The sequence below is a fragment of the Oncorhynchus tshawytscha genome, unplaced genomic scaffold, assembly GCF_018296145.1.
Source record: "Oncorhynchus tshawytscha isolate Ot180627B unplaced genomic scaffold, Otsh_v2.0 Un_contig_11157_pilon_pilon, whole genome shotgun sequence".
Lineage (NCBI taxonomy): Eukaryota > Metazoa > Chordata > Actinopteri > Salmoniformes > Salmonidae > Oncorhynchus > Oncorhynchus tshawytscha.
Genome location: NW_024608277.1, coordinates 24,381 through 45,344, shown reverse-complemented (window position 1 = coordinate 45,344; position 20,964 = coordinate 24,381). Strand labels below are relative to the sequence as shown.

Here is a 20,964-nt window from a genome sequence, read left to right as displayed (position 1 = left end):
CCGTTTTTTTTGTCCCACAAGGCTGAAATATGTGCCCTTGCTTTGAAATAAGTAAGCAAGTTTAGTTTGTATTTCATCCAACAATCTGTGCTACAAATTATGGCTGCAGTATATGCAATTTCTTCCACTTTTTGAGTGACACAAAGATGCTTATCTAAATGGTGAAAATGCAACAGCTGTTAATCAGACTCACTTTCACTTTACATAGTGCACCAAGAGATAGTTTCTCGCTTACGACCACACCGGCCTGAGTACGCCTGATCTCGTCTGATCTCGGAAGCTAAGCAGGGTCGGGCCTGGTTAGTACTTGGATGGGAGACTTCCTGGGAATACCAGGTGCTGTAAGCTTTTTGTCAACTCTTTGTCCGTTTTTTCCCACAAGGCTGAAATATGTGCCCTTGCTTTGAAATAAGTAAGCAAGTTTAGTTTGTATTTCATCCAACAATCTGTGCTACAAATTATGGCTGCAGTATATGCAATTTCTTCCACTTTTTGAGTGACACAAAGATGCTTATCTAAATGGTGAAAATGCAACAGCTGTTAATCAGACTCACTTTCACTTTACATAGTGCACCAAGAGATAGTTTCTCGAGACTTTCGACGACCACACCGGCCTGAGTACGCCTGATCTCGTCTGATCTCGGAAGCTAAGCAGGGTCGGGCCTGGTTAGTACTTGGATGGGAGACTTCCTGGGAATACCAGGTGCTGTAAGCTTTTTGTCAACTCTTTGTCCGTTTTTTTTTTTCCCACAAGGCTGAAATATGTGCCCTTGCTTTGAAATAAGTAAGCAAGTTTAGTTTGTATTTCATCCAACAATCTGTGCTACAAATTATGGCTGCAGTATATGCAATTTCTTCCACTTTTTGAGTGACACAAAGATGCTTATCTAAATGGTGAAAATGCAACAGCTGTTAATCAGACTCACTTTCACTTTACATAGTGCACCAAGAGATAGTTTCTCGCTTACGACCACACCGGCCTGAGTACGCCTGATCTCGTCTGATCTCGGAAGCTAAGCAGGGTCGGGCCTGGTTAGTACTTGGATGGGAGACTTCCTGGGAATACCAGGTGCTGTAAGCTTTTTGTCACTGCCTTGTGGAATTCAACTCTTTGTCCGTTTTTTCCCACAAGGCTGAAATATGTGCCCTTGCTTTGAAATAAGTAAGCAAGTTTAGTTTGTATTTCATCCAACAATCTGTGCTACAAATTATGGCTGCAGTATATGCAATTTCTTCCACTTTTTGAGTGACACAAAGATGCTTATCTAAATGGTGAAAATGCAACAGCTGTTAATCAGACTCACTTTCACTTTACATAGTGCACCAAGAGATAGTTTCTCGCTTACGACCACACCGGCCTGAGTACGCCTGATCTCGTCTGATCTCGGAAGCTAAGCAGGGTCGGGCCTGGTTAGTACTTGGATGGGAGACTTCCTGGGAATACCAGGTGCTGTAAGCTTTTGTCAACTCTTTGTCCGTTTTTTCCCACAAGGCTGAAATATGTGCCCTTGCTTTGAAATAAGTAAGCAAGTTTAGTTTGTATTTCATCCAACAATCTGTGCTACAAATTATGGCTGCAGTATATGCAATTTCTTCCACTTTTTGAGTGACACAAAGATGCTTATCTAAATGGTGAAAATGCAACAGCTGTTAATCAGACTCACTTTCACTTTACATAGTGCACCAAGAGATAGTTTCTCGCTTACGACCACACCGGCCTGAGTACGCCTGATCTCGTCTGATCTCGGAAGCTAAGCAGGGTCGGGCCTGGTTAGTACTTGGATGGGAGACTTCCTGGGAATACCAGGTGCTGTAAGCTTTTTGTCAACTCTTTGTCCGTTTTTTCCCACAAGGCTGAAATATGTGCCCTTGCTTTGAAATAAGTAAGCAAGGTTAGTTTGTATTTCATCCAACAATCTGTGCTACAAATTATGGCTGCAGTATATGCAATTTCTTCCACTTTTTGAGTGACACAAAGATGCTTATCTAAATGGTGAAAATGCAACAGCTGTTAATCAGACTCACTTTGACTTTATATAGTGCACCAAGAGACAGTTTCTCGCTTACGACCACACCGGCCTGAGTACGCCTGATCGCCCTGATCTCGGAAGCTAACCATGGTTGGGCCTGGTTAGTACTTGGATGGGAGACCGCCTGGGAATACCAGGTGCTGTAAGCTTTTTGTCACTGCCTTGTGGAATTTCAACTCTTTGTCCGTTTTTTCCCATTGGCTGAAATATGTGCCCTTGCTATGAAATAAGTAAGCAAGGTTAGTTTGTATTTCATCCAACAATCTGTGCTACAAATTATGGCTGCAGTATATGCAATTTCTTCCACTTTTTGAGTGACACAAAGATGCTTATCTAAATGGTGAAAATGCAACAGCTGTTAATCAGACTCACTTTGACTTGACATAGTGCACCAAAAGGTAGTTTCTCGCTTACGACCACACCGGCCTGAGTACGCCTGATCTCGTCTGATCTCGGAAGCTAAGCAGGGTCGGGCCTGGTTAGTACTTGGATGGGAGACTTCCTGGGAATACCAGGTGCTGTAAGCTTTTTGTCAACTCTTTGTCCGTTTTTCCCACAAGGCTGAAATATGTGCCCTTGCTTTGAAATAAGTAAGCAAGTTTAGTTTGTATTTCATCCAACAATCTGTGCTACAAATTATGGCTGCAGTATATGCAATTTCTTCCACTTTTTGAGTGACACAAAGATGCTTATCTAAATGGTGAAAATGCAACAGCTGTTAATCAGACTCACTTTCACTTTACATAGTGCACCAAGAGATAGTTTCTCGCTTACGACCACACCGGCCTGAGTACGCCTGATCTCGTCTGATCTCGGAAGCTAAGCAGGGTCGGGCCTGGTTAGTACTTGGATGGGAGACTTCCTGGGAATACCAGGTGCTGTAAGCTTTTTTCACTGTCAACTCTTTGTCCGTTTTTTCCCACAAGGCTGAAATATGTGCCCTTGCTTTGAAATAAGTAAGCAAGTTTAGTTTGTATTTCATCCAACAATCTGTGCTACAAATTATGGCTGCAGTATATGCAATTTCTTCTTTGAGTGACACAAAGATGCTTATCTAAATGGTGAAAATGCAACAGCTGTTAATCAGACTCACTTTCACTTTACATAGTGCACCAAGAGATAGTTTCTCGCTTACGACCACACCGGCCTGAGTACGCCTGATCTCGTCTGATCTCGGAAGCTAAGCAGGGTCGGGCCTGGTTAGTACTTGGATGGGAGACTTCCTGGGAATACCAGGTGCTGTAAGCTTTTGTCAAATTTCTTTGTCCGTTTTTTCCCACAAGGCTGAAATATGTGCCCTTGCTTTGAAATAAGTAAGCAAGTTTAGTTTGTATTTCATCCAACAATCTGTGCTACAAATTATGGCTGCAGTATATGCAATTTCTTCCACTTTTTGAGTGACACAAAGATGCTTATCTAAATGGTGAAAATGCAACAGCTGTTAATCAGACTCACTTTCACTTTACATAGTGCACCAAGAGATAGTTTCTCGCTTACGACCACACCACCGGCCTACGCCTGATCTCGTCTGATCTCGGAAGCTAAGCAGGGTCGGGCCTGGTTAGTACTTGGATGGGAGACTTCCTGGGAATACCAGGTGCTGTCAAGCTTTTGTCAACTCTTTGTCCGTTTTTTCCCACAAGGCTGAAATATGTGCCCTTGCTTTGAAATAAGTAAGCAAGTTTAGTTTGTATTTCATCCAACAATCTGTGCTACAAATTATGGCTGCAGTATATGCAATTTCTTCCACTTTTTGAGTGACACAAAGATGCTTATCTAAATGGTGAAAATGCAACAGCTGTTAATCAGACTCACTTTCACTTTACATAGTGCACCAAGAGATAGTTTCTCGCTTACGACCACACCGGCCTGAGTACGCCTGATCTCGTCTGATCTCGGAAGCTAAGCAGGGTCGGGCCTGGTTAGTACTTGGATGGGAGACTTCCTGGGAATACCAGGTGCTGTAAGCTTTTTGTCAACTCTTTGTCCGTTTTTCCCACAAGGCTGAAATATGTGCCCTTGCTTTGAAATAAGTAAGCAAGTTTAGTTTGTATTTCATCCAACAATCTGTGCTACAAATTATGGCTGCAGTATATGCAATTTCTTCCACTTTTTGAGTGACACAAAGATGCTTATCTAAATGGTGAAAATGCAACAGCTGTTAATCAGACTCACTTTCACTTTACATAGTGCACCAAGACATAGTTTCTCGCTTACGACCACACCGGCCTGAGTACGCCTGATCTCGTCTGATCTCGGAAGCTAAGCAGGGTCGGGCCTGGTTAGTACTTGGATGGGAGACTTCCTGGGAATACCAGGTGCTGTAAGCTTTTTGTCACTGCCTTGTGGAATTTCAACTCTTTGTCCGTTTATTTCCACAAGGCTGAAATATGTGCCCTTGCTTTGAAATAAGTAAGCAAGTTTAGTTTGTATTTCATCCAACAATCTGTGCTACAAATTATGGCTGCAGTATATGCAATTTCTTCCACTTTTTGAGTGACACAAAGATGCTTATCTAAATGGTGAAAATGCAACAGCTGTTAATCAGACTCACTTTCACTTTACATAGTGCACCAAGAGATAGTTTCTCGCTTACGACCACACCGGCCTGAGTACGCCTGATCTCGTCTGATCTCGGAAGCTAAGCAGGGTCGGGCCTGGTTAGTACTTGGATGGGAGACTTCCTGGGAATACCAGGTGCTGTAAGCTTTTGTCACTGCCTTGTGGAATTTCAACTCTTTGTCCGTTTATTTCCCACAAGGCTGAAATATGTGCCCTTGCTTTGAAATAAGTAAGCAAGTTTAGTTTGTATTTCATCCAACAATCTGTGCTACAAATTATGGCTGCAGTATATGCAATTTCTTCCACTTTTTGAGTGACACAAAGATGCTTATCTAAATGGTGAAAGAGTACGCCTGATCTCGTCTGATCTCGGAAGCTAAGCAGGGTCGGGCCTGGTTAGTACTTGGATGGGAGACTTCCTGGGAATACCAGGTGCTGTAAGCTTTTTTGTCAACTCTTTGTCCGTTTTTTCCCACAAGGCTGAAATATGTGCCCTTGCTTTGAAATAAGTAAGCAAGTTTAGTTTGTATTTCATCCAACAATCTGTGCTACAAATTATGGCTGCAGTATATGCAATTTCTTCCACTTTTGAGTGACACAAAGATGCTTATCTAAATGGTGAAAATGCAACAGCTGTTAATCAGACTCACTTTCACTTTACATAGTGCACCAAGAGATAGTTTCTCGCTTACGACCACACCGGCCTGAGTACGCCTGATCTCGTCTGATCTCGGAAGCTAAGCAGGGTCGGGCCTGGTTAGTACTTGATGGGAGACTTCCCACAAGGCTGAAATATGTGCCCTTGCTTTGAAATAAGTAAGCAAGTTTAGTTTGTATTTCATCCAACAATCTGTGCTACAAATTATGGCTGCAGTATATGCAATTTCTTCCACTTTTTGAGTGACACAAAGATGCTTATCTAAATGGTGAAAATGCAACAGCTGTTAATCAGACTCACTTTCACTTTACATAGTGCACCAAGAGATAGTTTCTCGCTTTACGACCACACCGGCCTGAGTACGCCTGATCTCGTCTGATCTCGGAAGCTAAGCAGGGTCGGGCCTGGTTAGTACTTGGATGGGAGACTTCCTGGGAATACCAGGTGCTGTAAGCTTTTTGCACTCCAGCAAGGGTTCTTTGTGTCCCTTTTATTTATCACAAGGCTGAAATATGTGCCTTGCTTTGAAATAAGTAAGCAAGTTTAGTTTGTATTTCATCCAACAATCTGTGCTACAAATTATGGCTGATGCTTATCTAAATGGTGAAAATGCAACAGCTGTTAATCAGACTCACTTTCACTTTACATAGTGCACCAAGAGATAGTTTCTCGCTTACGACCACACCGGCCTGAGTACGCCTGATCTCGTCTGATCTGAAGCTAAGCAGGGTCGGGCCTGGTTAGTACTTGGATGGGAGACTTCCTGGGAATACCAGGTGCTGTAAGCTTTTTGTCAACTCTTTGTCAGTTTTTTTTCCCACAAGGCTGAAATATGTGCCCTTGCTTTGAAATAAGTAAGCAAGTTTAGTTTGTATTTCATCCAACAATCTGTGCTAAAATTATGGCTGCAGTATATGCAATTTCTTCCACTTTTGAGTGACACAAAGATGCTTTTGGGGTGTATCTAAATGGTGAAAATGCAACAGCTGTTAATCAGACTCACTTTCACTTTACATAGTGCACCAAGAGATTTCTTCTTTGATTGAGAAGGTTTTTGACCACACCGGCCTGAGTACGCCTGATCTCGTCTGATCTCGGAAGCTAAGCAGGGTCGGGCCTGGTTAGTACTTGGATGGGAGACTTCCTGGGAATACCAGGTGCTGTAAGCTTTTTGTCAACTCTTTGTCCGTTTTTCCCACAAGGCTGAAATATGTGCCCTTGCTTTTTGAAATAAGTAAGCAAGTTTAGTTTGTATTTCATCCAACAATCTGTGCTACAAATTATGGCTGCAGTATATGCAATTTCTTCCACTTTTTGAGTGACACAAAGATTTGCTTATCTAAATGGTGAAAATGCAACAGCTGTTAATCAGACTCACTTTGACTTTATAGTGCACCAAGATTTTCTAGCTTACGACCAACCACCTGAGTACGCCTGATCTCGTCTGATCTCGGAAAGCTAAGCAGGGTCGGGCCTGGTTAGTACTTGGATGGGAGACTTCCTGGGAATACCAGGTGCTGTAAGCTTTTTTGCTCAGCAACTCTTTGTCCGTTTCCCACAAGGCTGAAATATGTGCCCTTGCTTTGAAATAAATAAGCAAGGTTAGTTTGTATTTCATCCAACAATCTGTGCTACAAATTATGGCTGCAGTATATGCAATTTCTTCCACTTTTTGAGTGACACAAAGATGCTTATCTAAATGGTGAAAATGCAACAGCTGTTAATCAGACTCACTTTCACTTTACATAGTGCACCAAGATTTGTTTCTTTACGACCACACCGGCCTGAGTACGCCTGATCTCGTCTGATCTGGAAGCTAAGCAGGGTCGGGCCTGGTTAGTACTTGGATGGGAGACTTCCCTGGGAATACCAGGTGCTGTAAGCTTTTTGTCCAGCAGAGGGTTCTTTGTCCGTTTTTTCCCTTTCTTTATCACCCTAATAATGTGTGTCTTTTTATAGAAATAAATGCAAGTTTGTTAGTTTCCCTTTCCCAACAATCAAATGCTAAAATTATGGCTGCAGTAAATGCAATTTCTTCCACTTTTTGAGTGTCACAGATGCTTATCTAAATGGTGAAAATGCAACAGCTGTTAATCAGACTCACTTTTTTACATAGTGCACCAAGAAAATACCTTTCGCTTACGTTCACACCAGCCTGTTACGCCTGATCTCTCCTGATCTCGGAAGCTTTTTAATAGAAATCGGGCCTGGTTAGTACTTGGATGGGAGACTTCCCTGGGAATACCAGGTGCTGTAAGGAAGCAGATGGAATTCTCATTTGTCATGTTGACAAGGTTTTTATGGGAAGCCCTTGCTTTTATACCCAAGAAGTTTGTTTTTATCCAACATCTGTTTGCTAAAATTATGGCTGCAGTATATGCAAATTCTTCCACTTTTGAGTGACACAAAGATGCTTATCTAAATGGTGAAAATGCAACAGTGCTGTTAATCAGACTCACTTTCACTTTACATAGTGCACCAAGATGTAGTTTCTGCTTATGACCACACCGGCCTGAATACGCCTGATCTCTTCTGATCTGAAGTTTGAAATAAGTAAGCAAGGTTAGTTTGTATTTCATCCAACAATCTGTGCTACAAATTATGGCTGCAGTATATGCAATTTCTTCCACTTTTTGAGTGACACAAAGATGCTTATCTAAATGGTGAAAATGCAACAGCTGTTAATCAGACTCACTTTCACTTTACATAGTGCACCAAGAGATAGTTTCAAAACACGACCACACCGGCCTGAGTACGCCTGATCTCGTCTGATCTCGGAAGCTAAGCAGGGTCGGGCCTGGTTAGTACTTGGATGGGAGACTTCCTGGGAATACCAGGTGCTGTAAGCTTTTTGTCACTGCCTTGTGGAATTTCAACTCTTTGTCCGTTTATTTCCACAAGGCTGAAATATGTGCCCTTGTTTGAAATAAGTAAGCAAGTTTAGTTTGTATTTCATCCAACAATCTGTGCTACAAATTATGGCTGCAGTATATGCAATTTCTTCCACTTTTTGAGTGACACAAAGATGCTTATCTAAATGGTGAAAATGCAACAGCTGTTAATCAGACTCACTTTCACTTTACATAGTGCACCAAGAGATAGTTTCTCGCTTACGACCACACCGGCCTGAGTACGCCTGATCTCGTCTGATCTCGGAAGCTAAGCAGGGTCGGGCCTGGTTAGTACTTGGATGGGAGACTTCCTGGGAATACCAGGTGCTGTAAGCTTTTGTCAACTCTTTGTCCGTTTTTCCCACAAGGCTGAAATATGTGCCCTTGCTTTGAAATAAGTAAGCAAGGTTAGTTTGTATTTCATCCAACAATCTGTGCTACAAATTATGGCTGCAGTATATGCAATTTCTTCCACTTTTTGAGTGACACAAAGATGCTTATCTAAATGGTGAAAATGCAACAGCTGAATCAGACTCACTTTCACTTTACATAGTGCACCAAGAGATAGTTTCTCGCTTACGACCACACCGGCCTGAGTACGCCTGATCTCGTCTGATCTCGGAAGCTAAGCAGGGTCGGGCCTGGTTAGTACTTGGATGGGAGACCGCCTGGGAATACCAGGTGCTGTAAGCTTTTGTCACTGCCTTGTCAACTCTTTGTCCCTTTTTTCCCACAAGGCTGAAATATGTGCCCTTGCTTTGAAATAAGTAAGCAAGGTTAGTTTGTATTTCATCCAACAATCTGTGCTACAAATTATGGCTGCAGTATATGCAATTTCTTCCACTTTTTGAGTGACACAAAGATGCTTATCTAAATGGTGAAAATGCAACAGCTGTTAATCAGACTCACTTTGACTTTATATAGTGCACCAAGAGAATATAGTGCACCAAGTTTCTCGCTTACGACCACACCGGCCTGAGTACGCCTGATCTCGTCTGATCTCGGAAGCTAAGCAGGGTCGGGCCTGGTTAGTACTTGGATGGGAGACCGCCTGGGAATACCAGGTGCTGTAAGCTTTTTGTCAACTCTTTGTCCCTTTTTTCCCACAAGGCTGAAATATGTGCCCTTGCTTTGAAATAAGTAAGCAAGGTTAGTTTGTATTTCATCCAACAATCTGTGCTACAAATTATGGCTGCAGTATATGCAATTTCTTCCACTTTTTGAGTGACACAAAGATGCTTATCTAAATGGTGAAAATGCAACAGCTGTTAATCAGACTCACTTTGACTTTATATAGTGCACCAAGAGTATATAGTGCACCAAGAGACAGTTTCTCGCTTACGACCACACCGGCCTGAGTACGCCTGATCTCGTCTGATCTCGGAAGCTTAGCAGGGTCGGTCCTGGTTAGTACTTGGATGGGAGACCGCCTGGGAATACCAGGTGCTGTAAGCTTTTGTCAACTCTTTGTCCCTTTTTTCCCACAAGGCTGAAATATGTGCCCTTGCTTTGAAATAAGTAAGCAAGGTTAGTTTGTATTTCATCCAACAATCTGTGCTACAAATTATGGCTGCAGTATATGCAATTTCTTCCACTTTTTGAGTGACACAAAGATGCTTATCTAAATGGTGAAAATGCAACAGCTGTTAATCAGACTCACTTTGACTTTATATAGTGCACCAAGAGATTTTATCACTTACTACCACACCGGCCTGAGTACACCTTGATCTCGTCTGATCTCGGAAGCTAAGCAGGGTCGGACCTGGTTAGTACTTGGATGGGAGACCGCCTGGGAATACCAGCTGCTGTAAGCTTTTTGTCAACTCTTTGTCCCTTTTTTCCCACAAGGCTGAAATATGTGCCCTTGCTTTGAAATAAGTAAGCAAGGTTAGTTTGTATTTCATCCAACAATCTGTGCTACAAATTATGGCTGCAGTATATGCAATTTCTTCCACTTTTTGAGTGACACAAAGATGCTTATCTAAATGGTGAAAATGCAACAGCTGTTAATCAGACTCACCTTTACATAGTGCACCAAGAGTATATTTGCACCAAGAGACAGTTTCTCGACTTACACACCGGCCTGAGTACGCCTGATCTCTTCTGATCTCGGAAGCTAAGCAGGGTCGGGCCTGGTTAGTACTTGGATGGGAGACTTCCTGGGAATACCAGGTGCTGTAAGCTTTTGTCAACTCTTTGTCCCTTTTTTTTTGTGGCTGAAATATGTGCCCTTGCTTTGAAATAAGTAAGCAAGGTTAGTTTGTATTTCATCCAACAATCTGTGCTACAAATTATGGCTGCAGTATATGCAATTTCTTCCACTTTTTGAGTGACACAAAGATGCTTATCTAAATGGTGAAAATGCAACAGCTGTTAATCAGACTCACTTTCACTTTACATAGTGCACCAAGATATAGTTTCTCGCTTACGACCACACCGGCCTGAGTACGCCTGATCTCGTCTGATCTCGGAAGCTAAGCAGGGTCGGGCCTGGTTAGTACTTGGATGGGAGACTTCCTGGGAATACCAGGTGCTGTAAGCTTTTTGTCAACTCTTTGTCCGTTTTTTCCCACAAGGCTGAAATATGTGCCCTTGCTTTGAAATAAGTAAGCAAGGTTAGTTTGTATTTCATCCAACAATCTGTGCTACAAATTATGGCTGCAGTATATGCAATTTCTTCCACTTTTTGAGTGACACAAAGATGCTTATCTAAATGGTGAAAATGCAACAGCTGTTAATCAGACTCACTTTCACTTTACATAGTGCACCAAGAGATAGTTTCTCGCTTACGACCACACCGGCCTGAGTACGCCTGATCTCGTCTGATCTCGGAAGCTAAGCAGGGTCGGGCCTGGTTAGTACTTGGATGGGAGACTTCCTGGGAATACCAGGTGCTGTAAGCTTTTTGTCAACTCTTTGTCCGTTTTTTTCCCACAAGGCTGAAATATGTGCCCTTGCTTTGAAATAAGTAAGCAAGGTTAGTTTGTATTTCATCCAACAATCTGTGCTACAAATTATGGCTGCAGTATATGCAATTTCTTCCACTTTTTGAGTGACACAAAGATGCTTATCTAAATGGTGAAAATGCAACAGCTGTTAATCAGACTCACTTTCACTTTACATAGTGCACCAAGATATAGTTTCTCGCTTACGACCACACCGGCCTGAGTACGCCTGATCTCTTCTGATCTCGGAAGCTAAGCAGGGTCGGGCCTGGTTAGTACTTGGATGGGAGACTTCCTGGGAATACCAGGTGCTGTAAGCTTTTTGTCAACTCTTTGTCCGTTTTTTCCCACAAGGCTGAAATATGTGCCCTTGCTTTGAAATAAGTAAGCAAGGTTAGTTTGTATTTCATCCAACAATCTGTGCTACAAATTATGGCTGCAGTATATGCAATTTCTTCCACTTTTTGAGTGACACAAAGATGCTTATCTAAATGGTGAAAATGCAACAGCTGTTAATCAGACTCACTTTCACTTTACATAGTGCACCAAGATATAGTTTCTCGAGACTTTCTTTTGTTAACGACCACCACACCGGCCTGAGTACGCCTGATCTCTTCTGATCTCGGAAGCTAAGCAGGGTCGGGCCTGGTTAGTACTTGGATGGGAGACTTCCTGGGAATACCAGGTGCTGTAAGCTTTTTGTCAACTCTTTGTCAACTCTTTGTTTTTTCCCACAAGGCTGAAATATGTGCCCTTGCTTTGAAATAAGTAAGCAAGGTTAGTTTGTATTTCATCCAACAATCTGTGCTACAAATTATGGCTGCAGTATATGCAATTTCTTCCACTTTTTGAGTGACACAAAGATGCTTATCTAAATGGTGAAAATGCAACAGCTGTTAATCAGACTCACTTTCACTTTACATAGTGCACCAAGATATAGTTTTGTTCATGTCTTACGACCACACCGGCCTGAGTACGCCTGATCTCTTTTCTGATCTCGGAAGCTAAGCAGGGTCGGGCCTGGTTAGTACTTGGATGGGAGACTTCCTGGGAATACCAGGTGCTGTAAGCTTTTTGTCAACTCTTTGTCCGTTTTTTTCCCACAAGGCTGAAATATGTGCCCTTGCTTTGAAATAAGTAAGCAAGGTTAGTTTGTATTTCATCCAACAATCTGTGCTACAAATTATGGCTGCAGTATATGCAATTTCTTCCACTTTTTGAGTGACACAAAGATGCTTATCTAAATGGTGAAAATGCAACAGCTGTTAATCAGACTCACTTTCACTTTATATAGTGCACCAAGATATAGTTTCGCTTACGGCCATACCAGCCTGAGTACGCCTGATCTCGTCTGATCTCGGAAGCTAAGCAGGGTCGGGCCTGGTTAGTACTTGGATGGGAGACCGCCTGGGAATACCAGGTGCTGTAAGCTTTTTGCTCCAGCAGAGGGTTCTCTTGTGTCATGCGTGGAGCAACTCCCTTTTATTTATCACCCTAATAATGTTGTGTCTTTTTATTGGACTAAATGCAGTTTGTTAGTGCTTCCCTGCCCTGCCCTGATCAAATCAAATAATGGACAATGCGTACCTCAAAATCTAGGCAGTGCATTCAGCATTTGTTTTTAGGCTAGGAGACTGTCAATGTCTGTAGTCCATTAGGGCCCTGTAAAATCCCCTTCAATGTTTTGACTGATTGCCCCCCCCCAAAAAAAAATATTCCCCCTATTCCCCGTTGACTGTTTGTCCATGCTTCTGCAGGTTTTCGCTCTCAAAAGTACACCTTTTTAATAGAAATATAACACGATTAGATGTTCTATGTCCACGACAACATTTAAAACCCTAGCAGGAAACCACTTTTGAGGTCTGGGAAAAACGGAAGACATATCGATTTTGGGGTGTAGTTACCCTTTTTTAGGCAAGTGTGCGCCAGGAAGAGACCTTTGTTTTGTTAAGCGGTGTTGCTGTAGCGCTCATGTGATTGCGGCGTTTGCAAAACAAATGGCCACTGGATTGATGCAAATAATCATGATATAATTCTGCCAGGCTGGCATAGGCTACTTTGCAGTTAGCATTTGATTGAGAAGGTTTTTGTGGGAAGCCTTTCCTTCTCTACCACAAGAAGGTTATCATTAGCCTCATCGCTAACGGCTACACAAAGTGTAGACATGCGCGCGGTGGCTTCTGTGTCGTAGGGGGATGTTAAAGCTCCGCCTGAGAACTTGCCCACGGCTCCCCCTGAGGCCGTTTCTCCCTCACTATATCCACAATTGACAACGGAGGCAGTTCAGCCCCCGTCATACTCAAAGGGACAAAATCACAGGAGCCCGTCACACAACCCATTCCTGCCCAGGGCACCTCCCACAATACAGGCTCCAGTTCTGAGAATAGACCAAGGGGAGTTAAAAGGAGAAATGACACTGGGGATAACGGGTGGCCATATTGTATGTGAACAGCTCGAAACTGGGAACCCCCAGGAACGGAGGCCGCAATGCTCCTCTGTGAACTCGCTCACCTCTGAAACCAGAGGACACCTACAAACAAGATTAGATTCAAACCACTTCTATCAGACGGATAGGGAGGACTGTCATCAGAACATGGATATCGAAAACGAAGAAGAAATTGACATGGTGCTCACCCCAGCTCCGATGGGAGCTCCAAACGTGACTAAGATGCAGGACCTGCTGAAATCATCAATAGCTCGAGCTAAGGAACTCAGGGAGCTTATAGCTAACCAAGATAACAACAGAGAGGGAGCATACCGTGCAGAAGGCATAATGAGAGGAACAGTAACCGAAGTCACTGAGTCAATAGGGTCCCGAAACACTCCGTCGGTCCTCCAGAATCGCTGATAGAAGAGAGCGAGAGCAGGAGATGGCAGGACAGTACCCCCTGCGACCGACACCAGGTGATGCACACACTTTGGAGTACCAGCCCTGGAAAATGACTGATTTAACAACACTGATGGAACAGATGCCTAGCCTACATGGAGGAGCTTCAGCGTGGCTACTTCAACTGCAGACACTTACGTCAGGCCTGCAACTCTGCCTAGGAGACATGAAAGCACTTCTAGCAAGAGCCACCGACCACGGAACCATGGAGGCCCTCATGACAGCAGCTGACCTTGGATGGCGGGCCCCAACACTGCCCATAGACCACTTCCGTACCAGATTATGGGAAGTTCTACGGAGAGCATACCCTACAGAAAGAAACCATGCCACCTTATCCTCCTATATAATTAACCTAGGTGAGCAACCTGCAGCATACCTGGACAGGGCTAAGACCACATGGAGATCGGTACACGAAGAACCATTCGATCACACTGATACCACACTCAGCATGTGGAAGGAAATGGTGGTGAACGGGTGTCCTGGAGATGTTAAAACCAAACTCAGAGGAACAGTGGGGTTGATTGCACTTCCTCTGACCCAATTCAATACGTATGTGCACCACCATGTATCCCAACACAACAAGGAAAGAGGGGTGCTGAGAGCCAGGTGCAGTCCCTCCAGGTACAACTCCTGAAACTCCAATTGAAGGAAGCACAACAAGGAGAAAAACCTAAGAAACAGATGGTGGCGGAAGAAACGAAGGAGTCAGGCACCAAAACAGACATCTCCCAAATAGTGGCCCAGACTGTCTCTCAGATGATCCAACAGCAGGCAGCCTCACTCACTGCCACTAGGGGGGCCCAACCACTCCAATACCCTCCCCCACAGCAGTATATCCTGCAACAACAACAGCCAGTATGGGCTCAACGGGGTCCCTACACTGGACAACACAGAGGGGGAAACTACCAGTGTTATAACTGCGGAATTCCCGGTCACTTTGCCAGAGATTGCAGGAAACCACTCTCCCCGCAGCAACAGCAATGGAGAGGAAGGGGAAGTGGGGGAAACCCACCTCTGCAACACCATCAACCAGGACCCAGTTCCCCACAGCAGTCAGCACCTGCATACAACCACCCCGGACCTACTCACATGCAACAGCAGCAGGGAGGATACAACCAACCGCAGTTCCAGGGAATGGCAGGGAACACCATGCCCTGGCCATAAAGATGCCCACCACCCACGGCAGGAGAAGGGAGACAACATTTTCAACAGCACACTGAACCAACTATGATGTGTGAAGTTGAGGGTGTCCCCCATCAGTTCCTGGTAGACACAGGATGCACCTATTCTACTATCAAGTTCCCTCAAATACTACTGAAAGTGGAGTGGAAGTATCCACCAACCCTCCCTCTTCAACACCTGATCGCCCAGCAAGAATTATGATGATGCCACTCCAGCCGACGCCCACGCTGTCTGAAACCCAAGAAGTATACTGGCTAAAATGCCTACCCACAGGGCCCACCACCCTCACATCCAGTTTAAGTTCAACCAACTGACAGCTCAGATCTACACTCTGCACCCATAGAAGATAAATATCTTGCAGCATAGAGTGGCATGGTGGCCAAGTGGTGAGGGTTCGGTCTTGTAAATTGAAGATCATGGGTTCAAATCCCATCCGTGCCTTACTGAAAGATAGCTTGTACCATGGGAAGGTTCTTTCACTGGAGGACTTTGAAGAAAAAAACATTTTCTCAAAATGGCAACCCTGCTATTATATAGTAAGGGGATGTGCCTCTACGGTAGAGCTAATACTTGAAATGCATGCGCTCTGAAGTTAATCCCCAAATTTTCTGATGAGTATATTTAGTTGTGAAATTAGCTTTTGCCCAACTCTACTTTCCAGAATGTTGACATTTTAAGAAGGAAATAGATGTTCTAAGTCATCTGTTTTGTAAACTGAAGCACATGGGTTCAATCCTGGGTTCAAGCCTTGTTCGACGTTTATGGAAGCTAGATGATATTATGGAAATGTACTTTCATTAGAACAGTGTAAAGAAAGGGTCAATTGTTTTGATATGGCCACTACGACCTGTATGCTCTAGTCGGCTGGCCCTCGCTCCATATACGTCGCCAGACCCACTGGTTCCAGGTCATCTTTTTAGTCTATGCTAGGTAAAGCTCCGCCTTATCTCAGCTCACTGGTCACGATAACAACACCCACCCGTAGCACGCGTTCCAGCAGGTATATCTCACTGGTCATCCCCAAAGCCAACACCTCCTTTGGCCGCCTTTCCTTCCAGTTCTCTGCTGACAATGACTGGAACGAATTGCAAAAATTTGTTCCAGTGTTGCCAACTTAGCGACTTAGTCGCTGTATTTAGCAAGTATTCGGACCCCTCTGAATACTTGCAGACATTTTCATTTTACTCACTTTTTGTCTCTTCCACAATGTTATTCCTCACTCCTACAGTGTCCATCACAATTACATGCACATGGACAATTATGCAAATTAGGTGATGACATCATTTAGCAACTTCTAGTGACTTTTAGGACAGCCAATAGCTACTTTCCTTACTGAGGTGTTGGCAACACTGCTAACTTTAAACATCGGCTATCTGAGCAGCTAACTGATCGCTGCAGCTGTACAAAGCCCATCTGTAAATAGCCCACCCAATCTACCTACCTCATCCCCATATTGTTTTAATATACTTTCTGCTCTTTGCACACCAGTATTTCTACTTGCACATCATCATCTGCTCATCTATCACTCCAGTGTTAATTTGCTAAATTGTAAATACTTCGCTACTATGGCCTATTTATTGCCTTACCTCCATTTGCACGCACTGTATATAGACTTTCTTTTTTTTTCTTCTATTGTGTTATTGACTGTACGCTTGTTTATTCCATCTGTAACTCTGTGTTGTTGTTTGTGTTGCGCTGCTTTGCTTTATCTTGGCCAGGTCTCAGTTGAATATGAAAACTTGTTCTCAACTAGCTTACCTGATTAATTATAGGTGAAATTTCAAAAAATAAGAAAAAACAATTTCTTTCCCAGAAAGGGGATGTAGCTCAGTGGTAGAGTGCATGCTTTGCATGTATGAGGTCCTGGGTTCAATCCCCAGCTTCTCCATAAAATATTTGCAATGGCCCATCTCCTACTTTCCAGAATGTTGAAATTCTCAGCAGGAATCAGAGATGTGCTAAATAATTTGCTCTTGTAATCTGAAGAACATGTGTTCAATCCCTGTTCGTACATTTATGTAACAGAAGTGGCATGGTTGAGTGGCATGCAACTTCAATTGCGTCATTTTCAAAAACTGAAGTTCATGGGTTAGATGACTGTCCATACTTGCTTGTATTTAGAATTGCTGCTATCATTTCATTGTAGTTTCAATGGAGTGTTGTATATAAAAAGTACATTGTATTAATATTGCATTTTATCTGCAAACAGGGTGGAAACAGTGATAATTTATTTATGGAATAATTAATGTATTTGTAAAAGAGAATTATTTTTCATAAATGCCTTACAATCTAAATGGACCAAAAAGAGACAATAGAAAAAAACTTTCAATGGCAATGTGAGAAAATGATGGGAACTAGTCTGGCCCTAATTCAGGTTAATTTTTTTTTTTTTTTTATGTAAGCCAGGGCGGGATAAGCCAGAGGCGGCTTCCCACATGCGGGATTCATTTGCAGTCTGGACGAGGAGGGGTGAACATCTCCTGCTCTGACTGCAGCTGGCAGGACTGCTGCGCGAGGACTACTGCGTGAGTGCTTTGGTAATGCGGAGCTTTACCTAGCATAGATTTACAGATGACCTGGAGCCAGTGGTTCTGGCGACGAATATGTAGCGAGGGCCAGCCGACTAGAGCATACAGGTCGCAGTGGCCATATCAATACAATTGACCTTTTCTTTACACTGTTGTGATGAAAGTACATTTCCATAATATCAGCTATCTATCATAAACGTCGAACAAGGATTGAACCCATGTGCTTCAGTTAACAAAAACAGATGACTTTGCACATCTATTTCATTCTTAGAATGTTAACATTGTGGAAAGTGGGAGTTGTGCAAAACCTAATTAAACAAGTGAATAATCTCAAAAGAGAAATTGGGGAATAGTGTAGGACCACATACAAAAAAAAAGTGGCTCTATTGTAGAGATGCTTCAACTTGTGTTCAATTATTGATACAACATTATTTTTCTACAAAGTCCTCCAATGAATGTAAATTTCCATGGAATCAGAAGTCTTTTCTATAAAGGCACGGATGGGATTTGAACCCATGATCTTCGGTTTACGAGACCGACGCCTTACCACTTGGCCACCATGCCACTCTATATTGCAAAATGTATATATATTTATCAACATTCTGAAAGTAGTAGTTGTGCAAATGTGAATTTGGCACACAAACTCAGTGGAGAAAGGACCTCATACAAATATAGCATGCACTCCCCCTCTGAGCTTCCATCCCATTTAATTTGCAGATAAAACGCAATATTAATACAATGTACTTTTTATATACACCACTCCATTGAAACTACAATGAAATGATAGCAGCAATTCTTAAAACAGGTATGGACAGGGATCGAAAACATGAACTTCAGTTTTTGAAAATGATGCCATAAAAGTTGGCAACCATGCCACTTCTGTTCTATAAATGTACTAACAGGGATTGAACACATGTTCTTCAGATTACAAGACCAAATGATTTAGCACATCTCAGTTTCCTGCATAGAATTTCAACATTCTGGAAAGTAGAAGTTGGGTCTTTGCAAAAAAAACATGGAGAAGCTGGGGATTGAACCCAGGACCTCATACATGCAAAGCATGCTCTCTACCACTGAGCTACACCCCCTTTCATGGAAAGAAAAAAATGTTTCTTGTTTTTTTAAATTTCTCCTTTCTTTAACCAGGTAAGCCAGTTAAGAACAAGTTCTCATACACAACTGCGACCTGGCCAAGATAAAGCAAAGCAGTGCAACACAAACAACAACACAGAGTTACACATGGAACAAACGGCAATAAATAGGCCATAGTAGCGAAATAATCACAATTTAGCAAATGAACACTGATAGTGATAGATGAGCAGATGATGATGTGCAAGTAGAAATACTGGTGGGCAAAAGTGCAGAAAGTAAATTAAAACCATATGGCTATTAGGTAGGTAGATTGGGTGGGCTATTTACAGATGGGCAATGTACAGCTGCAGCGATCGTTTAGCTGTTCAGATAGCTGATTTTTAAAGATAGCAGTGTTGCCAACTCCTCAGTAAGGAAAGTAGCTATTGGCTGTCCTAAAAGTCGCTAGAAGTCACGAAATTACATCATCTCCTAATTTGCATAATTGGCCATGATCATGTAATTGTGATGGAAGCTGTAGGAGAGAGGAATAATGCGGTGGGAGAGACAAGAAGTGAGTAAAGAACACCCTAAATATGTTTAGAATGACAAATTAACTTTCTTCTGTCGATTCATGCTTTTTTTAACGTCACAATTCCAACCCTCCTCCTTTATCCGGGCTTGGGACCAGCAAAAGTGACCCAAAAGAGACACTCTGGCGGAGCAACTTGGTTTTTAATTGTATTTTTTGTTGTATTTTTTTGTTTTTCAGGTTAGTTTTCTTAATTTGGTTTGGTTTTTCACCTTATGGTCCACTTAGGAGCCTACAACAAGTCACAGTAAAACATTAACATTTTTAACCATAACATTTAAAAACAAAATCGATACAATCTACATTAACAATCTAAATGGACCAAAAAGAGACAATAGAAAAAACTTTCAATGGCAATGTGAGAAAATGATGGGAACTAGTCTGGCCCTAATTCAGGTTAATTGTGCTTTTTTTTAATGTAAGCCAGGGAGGGATCAGCCAGCGGCGGCTTCTAACATGCGCGATTCATTTGCAATCTGGGCGCGGAGGGGTGAACATATCCTGCTCTGACTGCAGCTGGAAGGGACTGCTGTGCGAGGACTAGGCTGCCTGTGAATGCTTTGGCACGGGGATGGTGCCCACGCCAGCACCCACTGCTCGTTGAGATGAGTAAGAACGATACGTGCTTTCACTTCAGAGTCGACAAAAGTCTCCAATAACACCAGAAAAAGTAGCTAGATTTGTCGCAAATCTAGTAGCTAGATTTGTCACGTTTTTGAAATTGTGTCGCTAGAGGGGTCTGAATACTTGGTAAATACAGCAACTAAGTCACTAAGTTGGCAACACTGAAAGTTAGTGAAGGAAATATAAGTCTCCAGCTTCAGCAATTTTTGCAATGACCAGTGAGATATACCTGCTGGAGCGCGTGCTACGGGTAGGTGTTGTTATCGTGACCAGTGAGCTGAGATAAGGCGGAGCTTTACCTAGCATAGACTTACAGATGACCTGGAGCCAGTGGGTCTGGCGACGAATATGTAGCGAGGGCCAGCCGACTAGAGCATACAGGTCGTAGTGGCCATATCAATACAATTGACCCTTTCTTTACACTGTTCTAATGAAAGTACATTTCCATAATATCATCTAGCTTCCATAAACGTCGAACAAGGCTTGAACCCAGGATTGAACCCATGTGCTTCAGTTTACAAAAACAGATGACTTAGCACATCTATTTCCTTCTTAAAATGTCAACATTCTGGAAAGTAGAGTTGTGCAAAAGCTAATTTCACAACTAAATATACTCATCAGAAAAGTTGGGGATTAACTTCAGAGTGCACGCATTTCAATTATTAGCTCTACCATAGAGGGACATCCCCTTACTATATAATAGCAGGGTTGACATTTTGAAAAATCTTTTTTTTCTCTTCAAAGCCCTCCAGTGAAAGAACCTTCACATGGTACCAGCTATCTTTCAGTAAGGTACAGATGGGATTTGAACCCATGATCTTCAGTTTCCAAGACTGCCGCCTTACCGCTTGGCCACCATGCCACTCTATGCTGCAAGATATTTATCAACATTCTGGAAAGTAGTAGTTGTGTAATGTGAATTTGGCACACAAATAACATCTCTGTTTCCTGTGAGAATTTCAACATTCTGGAAAGTAGGAGTTGTGTAATGTGA

At 42.8% G+C, this 20,964-nt stretch overlaps 19 non-coding genes and 15 pseudogenes across 19 annotated transcripts; 32 read left to right on the top strand and 2 right to left on the bottom strand.

Annotated features, from left to right (window-relative positions):
* Positions 1-229: 229 nt before the first annotated feature.
* On the top strand, positions 230-348 carry LOC121843385. Its single transcript, XR_006081532.1, has one exon. It is a non-coding gene; the product is annotated as a 5S ribosomal RNA (ribosomal RNA).
* Positions 349-596: 248 nt separating this feature from the next.
* Positions 597-715, top strand: LOC121843404 (annotated as a pseudogene).
* A 247-nt stretch (positions 716-962) lies between these two features.
* On the top strand, positions 963-1,081 carry LOC121843384. The gene has a single exon (XR_006081531.1). It is a non-coding gene; the product is annotated as a 5S ribosomal RNA (ribosomal RNA).
* Positions 1,082-1,340: 259 nt separating this feature from the next.
* Positions 1,341-1,459, top strand: LOC121843382. Its single transcript, XR_006081529.1, has one exon. It is a non-coding gene; the product is annotated as a 5S ribosomal RNA (ribosomal RNA).
* A 241-nt stretch (positions 1,460-1,700) lies between these two features.
* LOC121843381 lies at positions 1,701-1,819 on the top strand. The gene has a single exon (XR_006081528.1). It is a non-coding gene; the product is annotated as a 5S ribosomal RNA (ribosomal RNA).
* A 242-nt stretch (positions 1,820-2,061) lies between these two features.
* LOC121843406 lies at positions 2,062-2,179 on the top strand (annotated as a pseudogene).
* A 259-nt stretch (positions 2,180-2,438) lies between these two features.
* Positions 2,439-2,557, top strand: LOC121843380. The gene has a single exon (XR_006081527.1). It is a non-coding gene; the product is annotated as a 5S ribosomal RNA (ribosomal RNA).
* Positions 2,558-2,798: 241 nt separating this feature from the next.
* Positions 2,799-2,917, top strand: LOC121843379. Its single transcript, XR_006081526.1, has one exon. It is a non-coding gene; the product is annotated as a 5S ribosomal RNA (ribosomal RNA).
* A 242-nt stretch (positions 2,918-3,159) lies between these two features.
* LOC121843378 lies at positions 3,160-3,278 on the top strand. The gene has a single exon (XR_006081525.1). It is a non-coding gene; the product is annotated as a 5S ribosomal RNA (ribosomal RNA).
* A 243-nt stretch (positions 3,279-3,521) lies between these two features.
* Positions 3,522-3,639, top strand: LOC121843412 (annotated as a pseudogene).
* A 242-nt stretch (positions 3,640-3,881) lies between these two features.
* On the top strand, positions 3,882-4,000 carry LOC121843377. Its single transcript, XR_006081524.1, has one exon. It is a non-coding gene; the product is annotated as a 5S ribosomal RNA (ribosomal RNA).
* A 241-nt stretch (positions 4,001-4,241) lies between these two features.
* On the top strand, positions 4,242-4,360 carry LOC121843376. The gene has a single exon (XR_006081523.1). It is a non-coding gene; the product is annotated as a 5S ribosomal RNA (ribosomal RNA).
* Positions 4,361-4,620: 260 nt separating this feature from the next.
* LOC121843375 lies at positions 4,621-4,739 on the top strand. Its single transcript, XR_006081522.1, has one exon. It is a non-coding gene; the product is annotated as a 5S ribosomal RNA (ribosomal RNA).
* An 848-nt stretch (positions 4,740-5,587) lies between these two features.
* On the top strand, positions 5,588-5,706 carry LOC121843397 (annotated as a pseudogene).
* A 215-nt stretch (positions 5,707-5,921) lies between these two features.
* On the top strand, positions 5,922-6,038 carry LOC121843402 (annotated as a pseudogene).
* A 262-nt stretch (positions 6,039-6,300) lies between these two features.
* LOC121843398 lies at positions 6,301-6,419 on the top strand (annotated as a pseudogene).
* Positions 6,420-6,658: 239 nt separating this feature from the next.
* Positions 6,659-6,776, top strand: LOC121843407 (annotated as a pseudogene).
* A 240-nt stretch (positions 6,777-7,016) lies between these two features.
* LOC121843413 lies at positions 7,017-7,135 on the top strand (annotated as a pseudogene).
* An 845-nt stretch (positions 7,136-7,980) lies between these two features.
* Positions 7,981-8,099, top strand: LOC121843405 (annotated as a pseudogene).
* Positions 8,100-8,358: 259 nt separating this feature from the next.
* LOC121843374 lies at positions 8,359-8,477 on the top strand. The gene has a single exon (XR_006081521.1). It is a non-coding gene; the product is annotated as a 5S ribosomal RNA (ribosomal RNA).
* A 238-nt stretch (positions 8,478-8,715) lies between these two features.
* On the top strand, positions 8,716-8,834 carry LOC121843392. Its single transcript, XR_006081541.1, has one exon. It is a non-coding gene; the product is annotated as a 5S ribosomal RNA (ribosomal RNA).
* A 264-nt stretch (positions 8,835-9,098) lies between these two features.
* On the top strand, positions 9,099-9,217 carry LOC121843383. Its single transcript, XR_006081530.1, has one exon. It is a non-coding gene; the product is annotated as a 5S ribosomal RNA (ribosomal RNA).
* A 260-nt stretch (positions 9,218-9,477) lies between these two features.
* LOC121843399 lies at positions 9,478-9,596 on the top strand (annotated as a pseudogene).
* Positions 9,597-9,835: 239 nt separating this feature from the next.
* Positions 9,836-9,955, top strand: LOC121843410 (annotated as a pseudogene).
* Positions 9,956-10,210: 255 nt separating this feature from the next.
* On the top strand, positions 10,211-10,325 carry LOC121843409 (annotated as a pseudogene).
* Positions 10,326-10,564: 239 nt separating this feature from the next.
* Positions 10,565-10,683, top strand: LOC121843373. Its single transcript, XR_006081520.1, has one exon. It is a non-coding gene; the product is annotated as a 5S ribosomal RNA (ribosomal RNA).
* Positions 10,684-10,925: 242 nt separating this feature from the next.
* LOC121843414 lies at positions 10,926-11,044 on the top strand. The gene has a single exon (XR_006081546.1). It is a non-coding gene; the product is annotated as a 5S ribosomal RNA (ribosomal RNA).
* A 243-nt stretch (positions 11,045-11,287) lies between these two features.
* LOC121843396 lies at positions 11,288-11,406 on the top strand (annotated as a pseudogene).
* A 255-nt stretch (positions 11,407-11,661) lies between these two features.
* On the top strand, positions 11,662-11,783 carry LOC121843408 (annotated as a pseudogene).
* A 254-nt stretch (positions 11,784-12,037) lies between these two features.
* On the top strand, positions 12,038-12,158 carry LOC121843400 (annotated as a pseudogene).
* Positions 12,159-12,399: 241 nt separating this feature from the next.
* Positions 12,400-12,518, top strand: LOC121843372. The gene has a single exon (XR_006081519.1). It is a non-coding gene; the product is annotated as a 5S ribosomal RNA (ribosomal RNA).
* A 4,453-nt stretch (positions 12,519-16,971) lies between these two features.
* trnaa-ugc lies at positions 16,972-17,043 on the top strand. The gene has a single exon. It is a non-coding gene; the product is annotated as a tRNA-Ala (tRNA).
* A 1,132-nt stretch (positions 17,044-18,175) lies between these two features.
* Positions 18,176-18,247, bottom strand: trnat-cgu. Its single transcript has one exon. It is a non-coding gene; the product is annotated as a tRNA-Thr (tRNA).
* A 2,513-nt stretch (positions 18,248-20,760) lies between these two features.
* On the bottom strand, positions 20,761-20,832 carry trnap-ugg. The gene has a single exon. It is a non-coding gene; the product is annotated as a tRNA-Pro (tRNA).
* Positions 20,833-20,964: the final 132 nt, after the last annotated feature.